The sequence below is a fragment of the Protopterus annectens genome, chromosome 5.part1, assembly GCF_019279795.1.
Source record: "Protopterus annectens isolate FY-2018-M chromosome 5.part1, PAN1.0, whole genome shotgun sequence".
NCBI classification, from domain to species: Eukaryota; Metazoa; Chordata; order Ceratodontiformes; family Protopteridae; genus Protopterus; species Protopterus annectens.
The window spans coordinates 395,588,410-395,611,638 of record NC_056736.1 but is presented as its reverse complement, the minus strand read 5'-3'; the positions used below and the strand labels follow the sequence as shown (position 1 = coordinate 395,611,638).

Sequence of the window (23,229 nt, the reverse complement as noted above, 5' to 3'; positions counted from 1 at the left end):
TTAACATTTTATTGCATGCTGATCAAATAAATAATGGATCTGAAATTATACTTAATCCTTCCATTTAATTCCTTCAGAAGTATGGCCACAGGGGCGTATGCGGTATCGATTACCAGATAAGACATGTGTGGCACAACATTAAAGTTTGGATGTCAGTAAAAGGCTGAATGGCGCATTGGAGGCTTATGCATCAGTGCAACCAATACACAGGCATGCATGCACTATGGCTGATATGAAGAGTGGATATGGAATGACAATGCTACCACCTCAATCCATGCCTGTGTTACTACTCGACATTATGAGGTAGTGGTCATTAAGATAAAATAATCTGTGAATTCTAAACCAGTCACTGCACCAGACCAATGCTCATGGCTGTTCCTTGGAAAGAGTTAATTCCACCTTTTGCATCCTATCCATTTAATAAAAAAAAAAAATAACATACCAGGAATATACCTTGATTTACAATATTTTCCTATTGAAAAATACACTTGTGTAAGAACTTACCTTGACAGTAGATGTCCTGTTGATCTGAAAGTTTAGGCTTGGTACCCCAGCCAGATATCAGTGACAAAAACCCATCTCTTTGAAATACTACACCAGTCATTTCAGTTAGGATATCACAAAGTATGGCTCAAGAAAATGTAGATTAAGGTGGAAAAAAGGAATCCATTCCATTAAAACGTGTCTTGTAAGAAAAGTTTCAAGTTGAGTTAAAAAAACAACAAAGGGTGAGTAGATAAAATAGTAGGCAGAATATTAATGCATGAGCACATTGCAATAAGTAGTGTATAAAAGTACAGAGGTGAAAGATGGACATACAGAAATATTATTCAGTGGAAAAGGTAGTAAGTTACACATTATGCTGCTAGTTCAGAAAACAGATATAATAAATAACTATTTACATCACAGCATTAGTAATACACATAAGGTATTGCATTCTACTTAAATCTTATTGTGAAAGAATATAAGGCAGTAGCAGACTTAAGTCCTGTGACCTAAAAAACAGTCTTTCACCTATGAAGAAACCAAGGCAAGCTAATTCAGAGACTCTAACATCAGTCTGTCAAAACAGCTATAAAAGTTGTACAACTGTTATTTTTGTTTTGTTTTTTTTTTAACAAAATGCACTGCTTTTTATTACAGAGTTAGAAACAAAGCCTTTGAGATTGTATTACATCTAATACTGTATCACTGTATCACACCAAATACTTCTCAATAAACTTGTCTCTTTCAGTTTCAGCCCTGAAACTGTATTTTGGATTCATGGCTATGTCTCCAACCATATGGGATAATAAACTGTCTCCCCTACTACCCATTACTTTTGGTGTCCCACAAGGTTCCATTCTTGGCCCTCTACTTTTCATTATTTGTACCAATGATCGTTGTTCCACCTTCAAACCTGACTCAATCATTCAATATGCAGGTGATGCTTCCCTTATCTGCTCTGCCCCCACTATGAATGAACTCCAAAAAACTCAGGTTGCCATCCATAGCATTGAAAAATACTTATTGGACCACCAACTCATATTAAATCCTAACAAAACCAAGCTTATGGTCTTTACCAATATCTCTATAAAAAATAACCAAACGCTCCTGTCTATCTTTTCTTCCAATGGCGCACTAATTCAACCTGTTGAACAAACACAACCTCTTGGTGTTACTTTAGACAATGGCCTGACGTCTGATAGACACATAGCATTGACAATTTAAAAAGTCCATGTAAAACTTGGTGCTCTTTATAGGGCTAAACCTTATCTCACCAATCATGCCAGACTTACAACAGGTAGGACACACCTTCTAGCTGCTACCCTCCTTTACTGTTCTCAGATATTCACCAACCTTCATAAATCAGATTTGAATAACCTTGAATCTTGCTATAACAAAATAGCTAAATTCACCTCTAGTCAGCCTCACAGATCACATCATTGCACTGTCCTTCTCCATCTAAACTGGATTGAACTCCCAACTAATAGTTGCCCACTCTGATTTCCACAAACCAGACTACTATCCAGCTCTATGTGATCTTGTTCAACCCTATATACACAGAGAGAGAAAGATGCAAGAGGTAGGAAGTTACTGAGAGGAAGACACATGATGTAGGTTATGTAGTGTGTTCATATAGGGGGGAATACTATTAAAGCAGGTTAGTATATTTCAGAATATTGGGACTTAACCAGGTCTGGAAACAGAGCATAGTCAATTGTTATTTAGGTGTTGTTTGAATTGAGTTTTGAATATAGGAAGCTTATGTATTTCTTTGATTTTGGTGAGGAACAGAGTTCCAGGCTTTGAAGACAGAGTAGAGAGAGTCACCTGAGTATTGTAGGATTTGGTAACATGCAAGTGGGGTTTGTTGGTTGATCTCAAGTCTCTGTTACTAGTGCAGAACAGGAGTATATAAGTGCTGGGCATTTTTGTGGTATATGGAAAAGTTTATGTGGAGTGATTAGCTGGGAGGAACATTAAGTAGTGTACTAGTTCTAGCCAACGTAATTCTCTTATTGCAGTGCAGTGGTGAGCCCTGTGTAGGGTATTAGTGGTGAATTTGGCAACTTTGTTATAACCTGCTTCTGGATTTAGTTTATATGTTTTATTTTGGTTGGTAAGAATAGATAAAGCATACAGTAGTGCTGAAAGTATGTAGTTTCTAGCTGTAGCTTGTCTAGTTGAGTTAATAGACTCACATGATTTTTGAAGCTAATACACAGAAAAACACACCACATGGCAAGTTAGTGGCATCAATAATTTAAAGAAAGAGGACACAAATCTTACATCTCCCATTTTCAGAATCAAAAATAAATATCCCTGTGTGGAAGAATTTTGTGATACACCATTAAAGTCTACAGATTTTACAGTCTTTTTGATAATGTGTCTATATTTTCCATGATTTTTGTCACTCTTGGTTTTTAAACAAGATCCTTAGTGGATCACACTTTTTATTGGAAGCAGGAAGAGTCATGTACTATTTGATATTCGAATGTTATGCTAATTAGATGTCCAGATTTTTGGCTGAATGTACTTACTTTTCAAAGGCCTTTGTACCAACTTTCAAATGTCTGCAGGTATGGGACACTGGCTTACAAAATATTAAACAGAAAGAAAAGAGAAATAACTTTGAGCGTCATGCTTTTCATATTTTACTATTACTTGGCCTGAAGCCAGAACCACATAGGCTGTAAGCATTTAGTCATCTGCAGAAAAAAAAAAAATGTGCAGTCTAATGACTGTATAAATCAGATGCGCAGAGTTCATTCTGAGCTCAAGTTGATGCCACTTAGAGTTCACAACAGGAGAAGAAACGTAAAGCAGTAATCCCTGAGGTTATCTTTAACAGGCTGCTGAAAAAGATACGAGCTGCAAAAGGCACTGGAAGAATTTCCATGAACTCTTAAAATGGCTGTTAGTCCAATACATAATGTTTGTAAAAACTTTGAATAAGAGAAAAGGAGTGACTTAAAATGTTAGCTTTATACTGTAGTCAACATAAACGTCTGCTACACAGGTGCATTAAACAGATTCACTGCTAAAGTTAACATGGTAGTAAGAAAAACTATCCAAAATAACATAATGGAGGTAGCCCATATTTTAAACACCAATTTAACTTCAGCAATGTCCTTGTTAATACTCTGCACACACCCCAACAGGTAAATCTTAGTAGGGAGACTATTAAAGGATTGTGTTTTTTTCTATCTTATGACTGTGTAATCAGTACCATATGCAGAAATATTTTGTTACAAAACACACACAGCTGCAAACAGATTGTAGGTGACCTTGTACCATTTTCTCATGATATTTAAGCATGCACTTTAGTTATAACAATTTCACTAGAGAGTAAATTCTCTAAGGAGTTTTACTATTAAATACTTTGTGAAACAACACCATCTTTTATCAGTTAGCTGTGATATTTTGCTTTTAAATAATTCATTATTGCATGCATTACCACTTGTCCTACCTTTGATTTTTTTTAATCTGACAGAAGGACAGTTAGAGTATACCTGTAAATGTCACGTTTTTTTTTCAGTGTGACAGAAGGATATTCAGAACGTGTCTTTAAATGCCATATGTATACCAGTGGTTTTATACCGCATCAGTGAATGCGGGTGTTTTCAAAGCACTCTACAGCTCACATGATCTTGTTGCTAATGGCATCAATTGCTATTGTTTTCACTGAGCCTGTATTGGATATTTGTTTTATTTCTAGTTATAAATTATTGATTAAAGTATCTTATGGACCAGACTCAACCCCACCACAGGAAATCATACTTTACTTGGCTGGGGCCTAGCTAATTAGCCTGCAAAGGTTGCCAACACTGCAGTGTGTGTAATGCTCACTGTCCTATTATTCACACCATTCAAATCCCAAGAATCGAGTCTTTAAACAATTCCATCACATGCAGAGTCTTACTGAAATACAAATATCCTCTTCTCCCTGTTTCTCTAGCTAATTAGTCTGTCCTTTGTCAAGCTGATGATGCTGTCTTTTCACTTCCTTTTACCTTTACAGGACAAATCGTTTCCTTCATACTGGGTATGTAATAATTGATTAATCTCCTTGGCATACTCCATTGTCAACATTTCTCTTAGTACTCCCCAATGATCTTCATCTCAATACAAATTAGCAGTTCTCTGTCTGATCAAGATATCTGCATTAAAATCAGGAATGCAAGACAAAATACATTACAGCTGCCAATTTTTACAGCCCTTCAAAGTGAGACACATTTTGGCCATGAATGTCATGCACTAAAAGTAATTTTCCAGATATGTAGTGGCACAAAGGAAAAAAAAGGGTTAAGCCCATGAGGTTTTATTGAGCCTCATCCTATGGGTCAGGGTTTGATCACATATGGCTATAGCTACATGAATGTTGAATGAATCTTTTACCCTGATTAGTGTTCCAGGCTTGAATGTGATAGGGCATAAATCTGAGTCTAGTAGGGTTATGCAGCTAATAAGTGAATAGAACAGATACAAAATCATGCATTACTATTTTGATAAAAGGCTAGGGAAGCAGCTTCCATGAAAATGTTTGGGATGTAGTGTACTTTGTCCTTGATGTGTGTGGGTAGTAAAAAAGCAATGATGTCAGAAAGTTGTACACTGATGTTTCTACACGTACTTTCCTACGCATGTGTGCTCGGGTTCTATGTTGTCATGTTGAGTGCACTGGTCCTTGCTGCCAAGCCTCTACCCATCTCATTCCCAGCAGTTTTTCTATCCATGGACTCTCTTGTATCTGAACCACTACTGGAATAATGCTGCTCACCATCGAAAGTAGGGACACGCCCTTTATGTCACGAGAATGGAATAACACTGCCCAATGCTTTGAAAAGGAGCAGGAGAATTTCTCTTGACCATTTGGATGACTTCATGTTTGGTAATTTTTGATCAGTAATGTACAGTCCATGCCACTTCCAGAACCATGCTGGGTATGTAACAGATGCCCAGAGTAATGCAAGTAAGACTGAAACTGATTACAAATGTACACTGCCATTTCAAACAGTTTTGATAAAGCATTTAAGATGGATTTATATAGTACAAAATTAATCAACTGCTGCCCACCCTTACTTCTTTTCTTCCAGGCAAGGCATTAAATCCTTCTTGGATAAGCACTCTGTTAAACATCGTATGCAGTGTTTGACTACTCCCCTGGTCCTACTAAAAGTACCACTTTTTAAAAATCTGTAAAATGACCATCCTGAAACAGACTGCTGGCTGGTATAGATTATGATCAAATGCTCCTTTTTTTATATATTTTTTATCTAAATATGGGATACTTTGGCAACAAGATATAAATACAAATGAAAGCCCTTAGGGTAGTTGTTGTGGTGGTGCTGCAGTACCGTTGTCGCCTCACAGTAAGATGTTGTCCTGTTCGATTCTCAGCTAGAGCGTCTTCTGTGTTGAGACATGCGTGAATGGGCGTACCTTCGTTGAAGGTTGTGCATCAGGGCCAGCAACTCGGCACATAAAAATCTACTGCCAATCATTAGCGGACAGGAGTTCCGCTGTGGTGACCCCTAACTGGGAAAAGCTGAAAGACACAACAACAACAACAACCTTAGGGTAGTATGTTTCCTAAATTCCCTCAACATTTAGTACAACAGCTTAATTTAAGTAAACATACTATATTTGCATCTATGCATACTTTTGTGTTTTTAAAATAAATTCTACAGAGTTAATTTTAATTTACACATACACACACACACACACACAAAATTTGCAGCATAATATTAAAAAAGTTAAACTACAATCACTGACTGTGCAGGAACTTTACTGATTATTATTATTATTATAAACAATCAAGAAAAAATGCAAATCTCACAGACGATTTACTTTGGTGCCTGCTATAACTGTAAGCACAGGCATCCTTGACAACAGGTATAAGTTTCTTTTCTTAGGTTTGACTGGTTGACTATTGTGGGAAGAAAAGCTGGTCATCCACCAGTACTGGGAACAACATGGAAGGCGATGTTGGCACGACTTGAGCTGTGCTACCCTAGTCACATGATGCACTTTGCCACCAAGGAAACTGGCAAAGGCAGGCAGACTGAAGACTGAACAAGGGTACTACTTATAACAGTGATTTTTTTAATGCATTTGAGAGACTGAACCCATTCCCAGTGGTCAAACCAAGTTTAATGTATCAGTGGTAGTGATTGTTCCTGCCATCCTGGGCTGATCTTTGTAAAATAATTTCTGGAAGGTTTATTGAGGGGGAGGACTACATCAAATGAACAGTGTGATTTCTGACTATGTTTCTTCTTGTTTGCACATGTATTTGCTTCACTGTACATTTTTTCTTGACTTGGACATTTTTTTGCTTCTGTCATAGCCTGAGAATAATCCAGTATGATCAGTAAACTACCCTAGTTAACAAATGGAAAGAAAATGTTCTTGGACTTAACTTAAAGGCTACAGTCTGAATTCTAACATGTGTACACACCTGTCCATCTACACATCACACACACATGCACACACAAAGCGTGTGTCTTGTGGTTGTACAGACTGGGGAGGGACTGCCTCACCTCCCCATATGCATTTACAGTAAAGTTTCACTTAACTAGCACCCATGGGGATTGGCAGATGCTGGTTAAGTGTATGCAGGAGCGGCCTTAGGTCAACTGGTGCCCTAGGCAAAAGGGCTCCACGGCGCCCCCTAACACACCACCTGCTGCCCCCATCCTGGTGTATCTACTTCAAATAAACACTGGAAAAGCACCCCTGCTAGAGTGGCGCCCTAGGCGGTCGCCTAGTTGGCCTATGGGTAAGGCCGGCAATGAGTGTATGTTCCAGTTGACAGAGATATGCTTTGCCATTTTTGATTGGCTCATATACTGGCATACGAGCCAATCAAAATTTAAAAAGGGGAGCCACTTCTACTCAATGCAGAACTGCGGGCTGTTCTGCATTGAACAGAAGAGGCTCTGATTTGCGATTTTACTGTATCATTTTTGAGCACAAGCAAATATAAATGTGTTTTTGTTTGACTGGTTGTTTGCTCTACTCCCCCACAAGAAGTACATAAAAATCCTCTAATAGTCTCTGATTTTATGAGGGTCTGGGCCATAAGACTTGAAGTTTCCTCCCTGCAGGTCAGGGATTCCGTTCTCCACTTGTTACAGATGGTAGGATGTTCATGGCAGGGACTGCAAAAAAAATACACAGCAGTTCTTGTATCGTTCTATGACAGGCTCCTATCATGCATTTCTGTTCTTTTTTTGTGATGAAATCTAGGATATGCAACTACAGTGTAGAACGCCAAGACATCTGCCCACCTACCTCCCCCCAAGCTGTTGCAGCTTCACTGACTACTACTGCTGCTACAAGTCTTCGTCATTTCGTAATGGAATCTCCCTCCCTGCCAAGGAGCATGCAATCACTATACAATGCTTAGTACACTCTGTCTCTGCCTAACCTCCTGGCTATCTTGACTCACTTCCAAACTAGTGACTTTGTGATGCTGTACACACGTTTTGCCAAAGTACTGATGGTCTGATACTTTTGTCTTACCATGGCTAATCACATGGGAGGAGGTAACAAGAAACTGAAACAAACAAACATCAGAAATAATAAACATGATGCAGATTAGTATTTGTTCTGTATTTTAATAAGCTCTACAGAGAACAAACATATGCACCATGTTTGAATTTCAACTTGCTTACTCTAAGTGCTGTAACTACGAATGACATAGTATACAGATGCACTTGAAAGGCAGTGACCTTGATGTCTGGTAAATACAAAGTGAGCAAACCATGGTAAGAGTTTTACTATGAGTTATTACACACATATTGTAACGGTTATGTGCATGTCATATTTAAGTCACTCAGGTATGCATAATACATTGTACAATTTACCTGTAGACGCTGTAACAGCAGGCAACCCATTGTGCTTTGCTGCAAGACATTTCATTACTAAAAGAAATATTGTGTTTCATTTAAAAAAAAACATTTCATAATATGTAGCAATGTTTAATATTAGTGCTGGTGTTCTTAATTTGTTTATAATATTTTACAGATGCCTGATATTTTCTACGAAGAAAACCCTTTAAATTAGTATTTATGAACACAGTCAACACCCACAGATCCATCATTACATATGCTACAGTTCTTGTTTTAGAATGTTTTTTGAACAGCCAAAATGCAAAGCTGTTCATTATGCAAGATACCGCATCTAAGACTCAGATTACTTCATAAGCCATTTGTCATTTTGCTTTACATAATTTTTAGGGACAAAAATGACTTGCAGCCCCGTTGTACTCAATATTTATTTTTATCTGAAAGTATTATGACTTAAAATAAGGACTAAACTAAAAACCTATGATATACTGACAACCAAAGTTTGTGAATCATAGCAAGCATAATTTTATCTGAGCTAAGCATGCCCCACAATTATGAGGGCCAAATAATGACTGTCACCCAACAATCCAGAGGAAAGTCAAATCACTACAGTCATCTTTACACACATGCAGATAGCACATTTCCTGGAAACCGTTTTATGGGTCCTCACCCAGAACAGATATGTTAATGTAGTTTTATTTATTTGTGTTGTTGTTTATTTTATTTTCACTTTTTGTAGCTAGTTAAAAGGCCAGCTTCACACTTTCAGTAGTCAGTATGAAAAAGTTTTGAAATAGTGTGTGTGTGTGTGTGTGTGTGTGTGTGTGTGTGTGTGTGTGTGTGTGTTTGTGTGTGCATACATCAGACAGAGAGACAGAAACTGTCATTTTTTTATGGAGAAAATTACTCTACATAAGTTATTTTAAAAACACACAAAAGCATGTATAGATGAAAATGCAGTACAGTTACTTATAATGAACTATTCTGGGAGACATGCTCCCCATAAAGGCTTGCATTACATCTATATTTATATCTTCTTAATAATGCTTACCTTATTGAAATAAAAAAAAATGCATTAAGCAAAGAAGTTTGCCAGATAGTACAGAGGACTAAAGGTCTGACTTGTTAATGAGCTGCTTAAAGTACCACAGGTACTGTGTTAGAATCTTTCCTCCTTCATCTGCATACTGTGTGACCCTGAGAAAGTCACTTATCCACACTGTGCTTTAGGGCAATTGGGAATCTGTGCTAGGCTCCTTAATGGTCTCCTGTACTGCAATGCCTAGTAACTATCTATGAAGTTGATCAGCTTAACCTGTACCACTACTTTTTATCGGGAATTGCACATGGTCACATGATAGGTTTTTTGAAAATGGAATCTTTAGTAGTGCCAGGTGAGTAGACAAAAACTGTGTACTTTGTGGACTGGTGTGGGTAAAGTTGAAATACGTAGCAGTTTCAGATTGTTTTCTGTTCATTCCAGGTCTGAGTCTGCTTAGAAAAGAGAGAAATGCCTCCATCCATATATACATATTTCTGCAAAGAGAAGTACACAAACACACACACACACACACACACACACACACACACACACACACACACACACACACACACACACACACACACACACACCTACCTCTCCAAGAGCTCATACTGAGGCACAAGCAAGAGTTATCTTAAGCTTGTCACCGTGGGCACTAGTGTAACATTATGGGATAAGAGACAAATAAAACAATGATCTGGAGTCAGTGATACAAGTCAAATCACTTGATACCCCATGCCTTCATACATTCAGTGGTAATCTGACAAAGACAGTCAATAAGAAAAGGAATAAAGAAATCACTCAATGCTGTGGGATTAAGGGAATCCAGATCTGCTAAACTAAAAGAGATGTTTGTTTTCTGTGGGGATTGTCTCTGTGTTCATAGTTGTGCCAAAGAAAGTATGACTAACTTTCATTAAAACAAAACTGTGCTGTCTGGTTACTAGTCTCCACAAACCTCTGTCTATCTCATAACATATCAGTCTTACTTGTTCAACCACCATGTAAACCACATCACAACTTTTCTGAAGAATGAGATGTCCAAATCATTAACAAACAGCTGTAAATCCCACATTTAAATTCCAGGATTTCAGGAATGATGTTTGAAAATAATATTCTACATTGCATTTTGTCAGCCAGAAGCTTGTTTCAGCCTTTTCTGCACACTAAAGTAAATCTTAGACAATATGCTGCAATGCTCACAGATTTCACTATGGTTTTATACAAAAAGTGAGGATTCATTTAACTTAAACATTTTCACTTACCATAATAAGTAACCCCAATTAGACAGTAACATAAATGATACAGACTTTCTTGTTGATAATTCCTTATCTTTTTTGGCCATCATGAACCCACAGTAGTTCAGAATGCCTTTTATCTGTCTCATCTAATTTACAAAGATATCTCCTTTAAAGCCAAATAAGTTTTAATTCCCCTTTAATAATATCTCATCAAAGCCATTAATGCCTTTTTGGCTTATATTATCTAAACGGGTCCCCTTCACTACACCGACATGCCACAAAGCCGACACCCAAAACACAGAGACCAAAAGACCAAAAACACACAATACCGACAACTCACAAAACCGAACACCATAACACCGACACCCAAAACACTGACATACAAAACATAAACTACACATTACACACAACTACATATACGCTAACCTTAACCCAAACCCTAACCCTAAGGTCCGACACTACTGCACACTTACCCTACCTGCACCCTAACCCTAACTCACTTAACCCACCCCTAAACTTAAAGTCCGTCACTATCGCACACTTACCCTACCTGCACCCTAACCCTAACTCACTTAACCCACCCTTAAATATAAAGTCCGTCACTATCGCACACTCACCCTACCCGCACCCTAACCCCAACTCACTTAACCCGCTCCTAAAACTACAGTCCGTCACTATCACACACTTACCTTACCCGCACCCTAACCCTAAGTCCGACACTACTGCACACTCACCTTTCCTGCACCCTAACCCTAAATCCCTCACTATCGCACACTTACCTGTCCGCTCCCCAACCCTAAATCCCTCACTATCACACACTTACCGAGTCGCGCTCACACGTTGCCCATGTCGGTGTTTCGGCTGTCGGGATTTCACCTTGTCGATCATCTGCTTCGTTGGTCTTTTGGTCTCGGTGTTTTGGGTGTCGGCTTTGTGGCATGTCGGTGTAGTGAAGGGGACCCATCTAAACATATCACTCAGTTTGAGAGACCTTAGAGATTCACAAGTGAAATTGTTACCAGGCACAAAAAGTCTTGGTTATCAGGGCAGACTGGCAGTTCTCTCTCTCTCTCCCTCTGCACTCAGTCTCTTACAGACTTTTCAGTGCTTTCGATTTCTTCAGAGAACAAACAGCTATTAAAATACTCAGTTAAGAAACTAAACCTTCATCAACAAATAAATACGAAAAGCCAATATGATATATTCATTTCCAAATGTATGCATCACCTGTGGAACAAATTTCCACTACATGTCAAGCAGAGTAACACCCATGTCACCTTCAAGGTAAACCTACATAACTGCCTGGGTAGACTCAGATTCTCCCCTGGTCCACTTTGTATTGCCCTTCTTGAGATTGTAGAAAACTTCTGAATATGGGTTATATTGGCATGGCTTAGTCTGCAGACTGATTGCTTAGTATTTACCTATTCGCCTATGAACTTCCAAGCCCGAGTGATTAAGTAAAGTCAACTGTAGGAAAATCCTGCATTACCCACAAAGAGGAGTGGATTATTCCTATTTCAGAATGACACTATTTAAAAAAAAGTTTTACCTTTTCTAAATAATGTCATTATATAAATGGAGTTTCATGTTCTTCCCGTCTTCAGGTAGTGTGGGCCATCAAACTGATATACCTACTGTGCATCCATAGTACATTGTGCTAGGTCTGCCTTTTTTTTTTGTTAAGGTACTGAGGAGCATGCATGGTTCTTGTAGCATATCTCTGAACCGTCTAGATTTTCAGAAAATGCGTACATATTTTTCTTATATTGTTGATATACGTTTTTCTGGCAAATCATTTTTGGTGGCAAGAAACTGGGATCTTGCTTTGAAGCTCTCCAGTTGTCGGGAGATAAGAGAGATAAGATTTTTTTTAAGATATTGCACTCTTCCATGGAACAATTTTTTCATAATGAACTTTTTTTTTTAATTCTCTACTGAGGAAAGTGAGCTAACCCGAGTTCTTTTTAAGGGGAGCTCAATTTACAATGAGCATGCAATGAACAAGCTGAGTGATTTATCCAATCAGTTTCCACATTTTTGAATATTAAATGAGATTTATTAAAACAAAGAAAACATCAGTTTCTCCATAGTAGCAGTATTGGTTTTGATAAGCAATTTTGTATAAAGCCAATACTTTCATGAGAAAGAGCAGTGTCAAGGAAAATTTTTAAATATTGCTTTAATTTGTTTAAGAGATGAATAGGAGAGCAATACTGAACAATGGGCCATTGATTTAGCACATGTAAGCGTTGTCGCCTTACAGTAAGACGTTGTCCTGTTTGATTCTCAGCTAGAGCGTCTTCTGTGTAGAGACATGCGTGAATGGGTGTACCTTCGTTGAAGGTTGTGCATCAGAGCTGGCAACTTGGTACGTAAAAATCTACTGCCAATCATTAGCGGACTGTAGTTCCGCTGTGGCGATCCCTATCTGGGAAAAGCCGAAAGACACAACAACCTTTTGCAGCAGCAGCAACAAGTCAGACTTATATCATACGACCTAAAGAACTTGCACAGCTGAATTTCACCTGCAGTTGGCAAAAGTGCACAAGCAACAAATAAAGTTAAATCTATGTGAGGCAATCTGCAAATAACTTAATTTAAGTCTAGTGTGCATTGTTTTGTAGTGTTGAGTCTGCTGGAAGGATATCCCCACTCCTACTCACAGGCCTTTTACTGCTGAAGGTGAAGCTACATTAACACTTCAGCATATTTCACTCATTAGTGTAATATATCCCTGGAAGGACTTTGAAAAGCCCATAACTATAAAATTAGATGCTGTGACTCGAGAAATGTACTTAGAGTTCACACACCTTGTCTTTTGTATCCATGAACATCCTGCCTCACTGATTGTTTATGATGGTAAACCATCTGGGGGGGTTCTTCCCACTCCGTTCACTCCGCTCACCTGCCCTTCCCCTATATTCCACCCTCCCCCAGCACCTCTGCTCTTATCCTAAGCAAACCACGCCCCTCATTACTATAATCCAATTATATACAACTCTACCTCGTCCACATCCACATTTCATGCACACCTTACTTTGTTTTTTTAGTCAAACTTATCTGCTCTCCCTTACATCCGTCACCTTGAATTCACATGCTCTCCACTATACTTTTTTGCATCTTACTCTACTTTACCATCACAAAACAATTACAATCACCACCTCAAACTATTTTAAATTAACTCCAGGCTTACCACCTTCTTTTCTACTATACACACAAACTAGCATTGCACCATAATTTTACTACTGACCAATCACATCTCCCCCACCTATTCTTATCACAAACTGCTAGGTAAAACACCTAACCACATTATCAAAGCCCACTCTGAAGTCAAAACATTTCCAACCTTACCTTCAGCTGCACACATATCACATGATAACAATCTTTATTTACACCTGATACTACATTCAAACACACAAATTCCACTTTTACTATTTTTTAAACCCACTATCACAGTTGACATTCTCCTCCTGACTTGCCTAACCTCTTTACTCTTAATTCTCAACCTCGCTACAGCTATATCTTTGCATACCCTACACACTAATACACATCAACAACCTCCTCTAACCTTCTCCCCAATAAACAACACAGCTTCTTACATATCTCCTCCCAGATTTTCCCCTATACCCTCCCATTCTATTCAAGACACAGACTGGCCTCCTTACCTCCTGTGAAACCACACTTGACACCAGTACCCTTACCTAGGAATAAAAAACACTTCCCATGGTACTCATTCCTCATTACCTATCTACTCAAATGTGGAGACATACATCCTAACCCTGGCCCACCCTCTAATCCTAACCACAAGACTAACCTAAAAGATTTAAATGTACTTACACTTAACCTTAGAAGTATATGTAATAAAATAGCCCCACTGCATACCTGGATTGATCAAAATAAACCTGACATACTAGTCCTTACTGAAACATGGCTACATCCCAAAGTAAAAGACTCAGAAATAGTACCTCCAAACTTTGGAATAACCAGAAGAGATAGATCTTTAAGAAGGGGGGGGGGGACAGCACTTCTATATCCCTCTACACTCAACATCACACCCTACACCAGTAATATACCTATCTTTTCCATTGCTGAGGTACTAATCTCCTTTTTGAACCTCAATATGTCAAAAAGAATTTGAATAACAGTAACATATATCCCACCAGGTAACAATATACCAGTTTGTTTGTGTCTTTCGGCTTTTCCTGGTTAGGGGTCGCCACAGCGGAACTCCGGTCCACTAATGATTGGTAGTTGATTTTTATGTGCCAAGTTACCAGCCCTGATGCACAACCTTCAACGAAGGTATGCCCATTCACGCATGTCTCCATGCAGATGACGCTCTAGCTGAGAATCGAACCGGACAGCGTCTTACTGTGAGGCGACAACGCTACCGCAGCACCACCACATAATGCAGGTAACAATATACCAGTGTTGGAAAATATTTTATCCTGGACATCCCAAACAATAAACCTTGAAACAATAATCTTAGGAGATGTAAATATATATTGGCAAACCATAGCTTTCAACTCCCCCACAAATAGTCAGTGACAGCTCGTGCCATTGGGCTGCAGGACTGCAGCCCCCCCAGCTGTGAAGAACATTTAAAAAAAAAATATTTATTTTATAAACTATTTATTTCACGTAGCTGCGAGTCCGACAGACTCGCAAAGTCCCAGAACTCAAACTGCGCATGCTCGTCGAGTTCCGGGTTTTTAAAAAAAATTGTTTCTGACTGTAAATCTGGACTGCCATAAAAACAGTCCAGATTAAGGAGAGAAGGCATCAGTGTGATGCCCAGAAGTCTATGTGGTTTAACCGCACATTAAAGTGGAAGGGGATCGGACTGCCACGTCTGCAGTCATGTACATGACATGGATGGCTGGAAGGTTCATTCTCAGAGTAGTTGCTTGGTACTGATTATGTGGTAATGTTACTTTAACTGCCCGTTTGACAAAGCTCAGAAAGCTCAGGAAAAATTATCCAACTCCTAAAGGAGCTGCCTATTGCTAGCTGAAGAAATGAAAGGTCTTCTCTTTAGGTTGCCATAGGTAGGTCGGACTTGCTCATTTGTAATTTCCTGTCATTTTAGTACTCATAAATAAAAATATAAAATCTGGCAGGTCAGGGTAGGGCTACTAATAGCCAGAGGAAAGCTGAGTTTCTCAGTTTGTGCTACAAGCCTACTGTGTCCCAGTGAGTAGTACTGTTTTGTACCTGTATGACCTGTACTAATGAAATGGTCATGTTCTGTTAACTCAAACTGGAGGGCATATTGTCATGACTGAGTATACCAGAGGACAGATACACCAGAGGGAATCCTAGGTGTGGGGTTCAGCTGCAATGTTTGAGTGGCAGAAATCACAGTGATGGCTTAATAATCAGAAGCTAGTAATATGCCGGTTAGCTGTTGAACATGGATAACTGGCAGCAAGAAGCATAAGTTGGATCAGCTAAGTTATTTCGTAAAGTCTTAAAGTGTTTGGGGTGCATTTTATTTTATTTATTGGGACAATTACTTTGGACTAGCTGGTTGAGTGTGCTCATTGCTAGTACATTCTTCTAAGTTGTAGACACAAGTGTTTTTCTTAGGAGAGTTGCAACCAGTACTTGTTAGTTCATTTTGCCATCTTTCCTGTCATGGTTGTTTTGCTGCCACCCATCTGTTTCTTATGGCCTTAAATTTCATTACATTGTGGTACCATGTTAGAATGAAAGAAAATAAAATTCATATAAGTTTGGAAGCATTAGTAAGGTGTGATACTTTTGACTGGAGGAGGGTCTATTATCTGTAACATGTGAAGGTGCCTAAAACTTGAGTATGCATACATAGAGAAGTGTAGAAATAGCCTCACGATGATCTTCTTATAGGTTCACAGGTAGGTACTAAGCTATCTGCCCGAGGGCATTTATAAGCCTAGCCAGTGTGTGTAGATTAGTACTAGGCTAACTGTCCTTGTGGACCATTTTAAGCCTAGCCAGTTACTCCATGTGAGAATCAAACCCTGCGCCTTTTGTAATAGTTTAGGTAGATTGATCACAAGTAATAACAAAAAATCATTAAAATTATTAAGTTTTTCTGTTGTAGTAAACAGATGTGAAGTTATTTAGTGTTTCCATCAGCATTCTGGAGTGGCAATGGTAGTGGTTTGATACTGAAACAAAACACTTTTTCCAGAACACATAGGGTGGTCTAATAAAATACTGATTGCTATTTGTTTGCTGTTTCTGTAGATGAGATTAATAGACTGCATGTGATTTAATCTTTGAATGGGCCATGCACATGGAAGGTTGCTTCTGTTTTGGACTTGAGAGGTGTAGATTATTGCAAGTTTGAGCTTAAATGTTGTTGATCATTGCAAGATCATGTTCATTGGCCTATACTGGTTGCTGTCCTCAGATGTTACAAGTGCCTAAACTTCATTTGAATGAATAAACCGATGGGCTCTGCTACTAGACGTACTGTACCATGTATTCCTTCAGTGGAAAACATTGTTCCTCTAGTTATGGGATATGCATTATGAGTATAAACTGGCTTATTTGGTCCATTAAAATACCATATAGTTGAAGTGGTGCTGTTCAGTAGTATTATAGCAGACTGATAAATTATGTTTCTGAATGAAAGAAGAAAACTTGGAGCATTAGTTGGAAAATTACCTACATAGTTCAGAACATAACTGCCCTTCACACTGACCTGAGTTTATAATTATACTGACAAGGCAACTTTGATGTGAATTGTATAAAGAGTATGTAGCATGGTGAAACACACAAGGTTCTCGCACTTCTAACAGCACATAAGATTAGGCAGTTGGAGTGGATCACCTCACATAACTGTAAGACTAACATTGAGCTGCCCTAATAAGAGTTCTGCACATAAAATTATTTATAAATAGCAGCATGGCTAATTACTCTCATTGCTTGGTCAGGCTGCAGGTAGAAAATGTAGTGTCAATGTTGCACATTCATGCTGTCTGTAAGTCTGTTGCAGACACTACTGACTTGTTTAGCCATAGGTTTGTTGGTAGCAGTTTTTAATTTATTCTGTTTGAAAATCACAGACCTTGCTCAGTTGTGCTACATATGGGAAGTATGTTGCCAGCAGTGTTCAGTCTGCTGTCTGATGTAAGGCAGAAATATTGCTTTCCTGCATCACGCTTGTTCACCAACGGTGTTCATCAGGCATGCCTGCCTATGTTACGGCATGTCTGCACATTGCACTCTCTGTGGCAGTATTGCCATAGCTGACCTGCAATAACTATTTGCTGTACGGTGGGTACCTTGCAAACAACAATTTGTCATTACTTTGTCATGTGGATCATTCACTATTTGTTGTTGTTGTTAATATTATTGTTATTGTTATTATTATTATTATTATTATGTAATGGGTTTGAAGGCTGTATAGTGGGGCTGTAAGCACAGTATTGTTTAAGTGCCAGATACATAGATGCATGGTATGTTCAGAAGCACAAGTCCTGACTGATTAATTAGCACTGCAGGACTTGGGGGGTATATGTTTAACATCATATTGCAGAGGTGCCAGTTATGCACAGTACAACCATGAGTAGGTAGAGTAGTGCAGTTAGAACATCATATTGCAGAGGTGCCAGTTATGCACAGTACAACCATGAGTAGGTAGAGTAGTGCAGTTAGAACATCATATTGCAGAGGTGCCAGTTATGCACAGTACAACCATGAGTAGGTAGAGTAGTGCAGTTAGAACATCATATTGCAGAGGTGCCAGTTATGCACAGTACAACCATGAGTAGGTAGAGTAGTGCAGTTAGAACATCATATTGCAGAGGTGCCAGTTATGCACAGTACAACCATGAGTAGGTAGAGTAGTGCAGTTAGAACATCAAATTGCAGAGGTGCCAGTCATGCACAGTACAACCATGAGTAGGTAGAGTAGTGCAGTTAGAACATCATATTGCAGAGGTGCCAGTTATGCACAGTACAACCATGAGTAGGTATAGTAGTGCAGTTAGAACATCATATTGCAGAGGTGCCAGTTATGCACCGTACAACCATGAGTATGTAGAGTAGTGCAGTTAGAACATCATAATGCAGAAGTGCCAGTTATGCACAGTACAACCATGAGTAGGTAGAGTAGTGCAGTTAGAACATCATATTGCAGAGGTGGCAGTTATGCACAGTACAGCCATGAGTAGGTATAGTAGTGCAGTTAGAACATCATATTGCAGAGGTGCCAGTTATGCACAGTACAACCATGAGTAGGTATAGTAGTGCAGTTAGAACATCATATTGCAGAGGTGCCAGTTATGCACAGTACAACCATGAGTAGGTAGAGTAGTGCAGTTAGAACATCATATTGCAGAGGTGCCAGTTATGCACAGTACAACCATGAGTAGGTAGAGTAGTGCAGTTAGAACATCATATTGCAGAGGTGCCAGTTATGCACAGTACAACCATGAGTAGGTAGAGTAGTGCAGTTAGAACATCATATTGCAGAGGTGCCAGTTATGCACAGTACAACCATGAGTAGGTAGAGTAGTGCAGTTAGAACATCATATTGCAGAGGTGCCAGTTATGCACAGTACAACCATGAGTAGGTAGAGTAGTGCAGTTAGAACATCATATTGCAGATGTGCCAGTTATGCACAGTACAACCATGAGAAGGTAGAGTAGTGCAGTTAGAACATCATATTGCAGAGGTGCCAGTCATACACAGTACAACCATGAGTAGATATAGTAGTGCAGTTAGAACATCATATTGCAGAGGTGCCAGTTATGCACAGTACAACCATGAGTAGGTAGAGTAGTGCAGTTAGAACATCATATTGCAGAGGTGCCAGTTATGCACAGTACAACCATGAGTAGGTATAGTAGTGCAGTTAGAACATCATATTGCAGAGGTGCCAGTTATGCACAGTACAACCATGAGTAGGTATAGTAGTGCAGTTAGAACATCATATTGCAGAGGTGCCAGTTATGCACAGTACAACCATGAGTAGGTAGAGTAGTGCAGTTAGAACATCATATTGCAGAGGTGCCAGTTATGCACAGTACAACCATGAGTAGGTATAGTAGTGCAGTTAGAACTTACAGAGCTGCCATCATGTTTATTGTATTTTTACCATGTTTTCTGTCTGTCTATGCAGGTTATGTTTTTAGGAGTGTGATTAAATGCTTCTCACATAAGTGGATTTATTCATGGGCAGCTTGAATGACACTTTTAGTAGTATAGTTAGTATGACAGTAGATTTGGTAAGTATGCTTGGTGGCTTTATATGAGCTGCATATTGAGCAGTCATTATAGCACACATACTGCAGGTAGTAGCGCTGGGCACTGTTTGCAATAAACTCACTGTCAGCAGTGCACTGGAGTAGTACTGCTTACTTTTGAGCAACACACCAAGTACTACTGGAGATAGTGTTAATGTGGATGGACAAGTGAATAATGCTGGTGAGATGTGTACTGTAGTTGGTTCAAGTCCACTGCCATAAGTAGTGTATGTTTGCAGTAGTGGTCGCCTCATGTGTGCACTATGTACAGCGTACAGCTGGAAAATATTACTGTAACTTAATGTCTTGTTTGTACATGCTGTGCTGTGAAACTTGTCTTTGAATTTTGGAAGTACATGGTTTCTGTTTGTTTACCTGTGTTTGCATACTTGCATGACATTCATTGTCCTCAAGAGTGTCCATTACCAATGTTTTTATGTACACATCAAATATTGCCATTGGATTGCAGAGCTCAGTTTGTGTTGGCTTCAGTCCACAGTCTCCTCACATATGTAGCCTTACCCCCTTCAGTCCACAGTCTCCTCACATATGTAGCCTTACCCCCTTCAGTCCACAGTCTCCTCACATATGTAGCCTTACCCCCTTTTTGGGCTGTTTGGGTGAAAAATAATGAAAATCTGGTAGATTCTATTTTAACTCTTTAATTAGTTCCCCCTCAAAATATTCTACTTCCAGAACACACTCTCTTCCGTCACTAATCATTTAACACATATACCTTTCTATACACTCATAACCTCATTTAATTAACTTTTTTAAAAATGTTTGCACCTTTTTAGCAAATGGAACATCCCAGGAATGCATCCATGTTTATGCAATGCCATGTATCCATCCCTTTCCTTGGACAGTTTTGAGGTGATATTGCATTAAGAGTGCTCTTAACATTATTTTTAGGTGCATTGTCTTGACACATGTATAGTGTGCTGCTGATTCAGATGTTTTACTAACATGTGAGCATTTTCCATCAAATTAATAATATGCTCTGTTTTGTAGTCATGAATATATATTTCTAAATCCAAGTTTTACAAACAATCTGACCAAGTTAATTTTCAGCTACAGTATTGTTTCCTGGTAAATAAGGGCAGTCATGAATATTCCATGTTGTGTTGCATTAGGGAGTGTTTGAACAGTAGGGAGTTTTGGGTTGGGTTATAAATAAAATACTGCAGGTCCTTGTCAAAGGTATCAGTAGTAATGTGGTGAACAAAGACAGAACAATTTGTAAAAATGTGTCTGGTCTTTTGGGCACCCAGATTGATAGCAACCTGACTTTTGACCACCATGTTGCTTACGTTGTATGGAAAGCTTTCTACATGGCCCATCTCATAAGTAAGGGTATCTCATCCAGGGACAAAGAGGTCATAACATCCCTGTATTCTTCCCTTGTAAGGCCCATTATTGAGTACAATGCCCCATTTGGCATGTACCTCGCAAAGCACATGCAACAGCTGGACAGACTACAGAGGTTCCTCACCAGGAGAATCCAGGGACTCAAAAATCTACCTTACCCAGATAGGCTAAAAGTCCTATCCCTCTAAGAGCAATGTTTAAAAATTGTCCTTATTTTTGGGCCTTTGTCCCACTTTTATTTATGGCTTTGTCCAGATTTCTTGCTCTGAGGTTGAGAGTATGACAAATGTGTCAGGGCCATCACCATCAGCCAGAGACATTTCAAATTGTGACATACTTGTTGCACCCCACTCCCCCATGTAGTGACAACTCTAGATGTGTCCATGCAAGGCAAGGAGCAGTTATGCAGTGTAAGTGTGCAGAGCATCCCCTCATCTAAGGTAGACACAAGTACTACAGTGGCTTTTCATCTGTCCTTGATTTTGCAGAATGCTCTGATTATCTGTCATATTTTTATACTGTTGATTTATGCTTCTTATTATTCAGAAAATGCATGTTGTTGCAGTGCTTGTTGCTCTGTATTTAAGTAGCAATGCTTTAATGACCATCAGGTAAGCTTGTCTGAGATTGTAAGATGCAAGTAAGCTTTAATAAGTTTACTGTTAAAGAATTACTAACATTGAAAGCCTTTTTGTTGTTGCTATGCAGATAATATTTACATAACTAGATAACAAAGACTTAGGTATTGAAATGCATATGACAGTATTTGTAATAAAGGATAGGATTACAGCATTTTCAGAAGCTCATTACATTTGTTGGAGACTTGCAGTCATTTTTGCAGGCTTCACCCGTAAACTAAACAGAATACCAATCTATCATGTGTGGTCCATAACTTGTGCAGTGATCCTTTAAACAATTTACCTTGAGCTTGTTTCTTGTTTGCTGTTCATTTTTTACTTTGATCATGTTTTCTCCATGAAACAAGTAGATAGTTGTTCTCAGGTAGCAGGTCTTTTTTGGATAAGAAACATTTTTACAAGTGGGGGTATCACAGAGATTGCTACTTTCAGCATGTTACTTGGTACTTTTATAAAGCTGAATATAAATTATAATTACAACTGCAGTGCACGGAGAAGTGGTTTGAGTTGAGTGCTGTTTGTTTTTTTATACTTGATTCTGACTGACATTCCAGTAATGTATTTAAAAAGTAATTTATTTTTTCATGCCTCACAACCTTGTTGTTTCCATTTAGATATTAAGTAAGCTGTCATGTAGCCAATTCACTGAAATATTTTTTTCTTCTACACTTCATTTTGCCTTGATTGGACTCTCATAATGACGGTTTGGCACCCAGGGCAGCGTATTTAATCAAAGTCCCAGTTTTTGTGGTTCTGAGCATAGCTCCACCTCTTTCTAATCGGACACACCCCTTCACTTCCCCCCCCATTCAGCTGTCTCCTGCAACCCCACTTTGACTTGAAGTCACCAGCCGCCACAGCAAATAGTATAAATCTGTATGTTTTTTCTCAGCTTATCAATGCTCCAACAAGATACAGCAAAGATCTTACCTGCCAATCTACCTTAGACTGGATTCTAGTATCCCACCCTGCCAATACCCCTCTTCTAGTACACTGTCTAGCTCCCTGAGCGATCATCTGCCAGCTTACTCCCTTAGAACAAACTCCCAACAACTAAGAGTACACACTGTAAAATCAGTTAGGAACTCAATTCATTTTTGTCAGCATAAATTCAACAATCTCCTACAGGAAATAGACTGGACACCCCTTAAACAGCTACCCCTTAATGATGCTGTACTATACTTTAACAACACCTTCCTTCACATACTTCATAAACTAGCTCCCATTCATATGAAACGAATCAAAAAGAACCCAGCACCATGGCTCTCTAAGGAATGTAAACACCTGATGAAGCAAAGGGATCTAGCCTGGTCAACCTGGAAACAAAACAAAAATGAAAAAAAGCATGTTAATTTCAAAAC

General features: G+C 38.9%; 1 protein-coding gene across 1 annotated transcript in view; it reads right to left on the bottom strand.

Moving 5' to 3' along the window:
- The window catches only part of NHS (NHS actin remodeling regulator), a 1,450,195-nt gene that overhangs the window by 1,036,367 nt on the left and 390,599 nt on the right, over nucleotides 1–23,229 (bottom strand). The window lies entirely within an intron of this gene.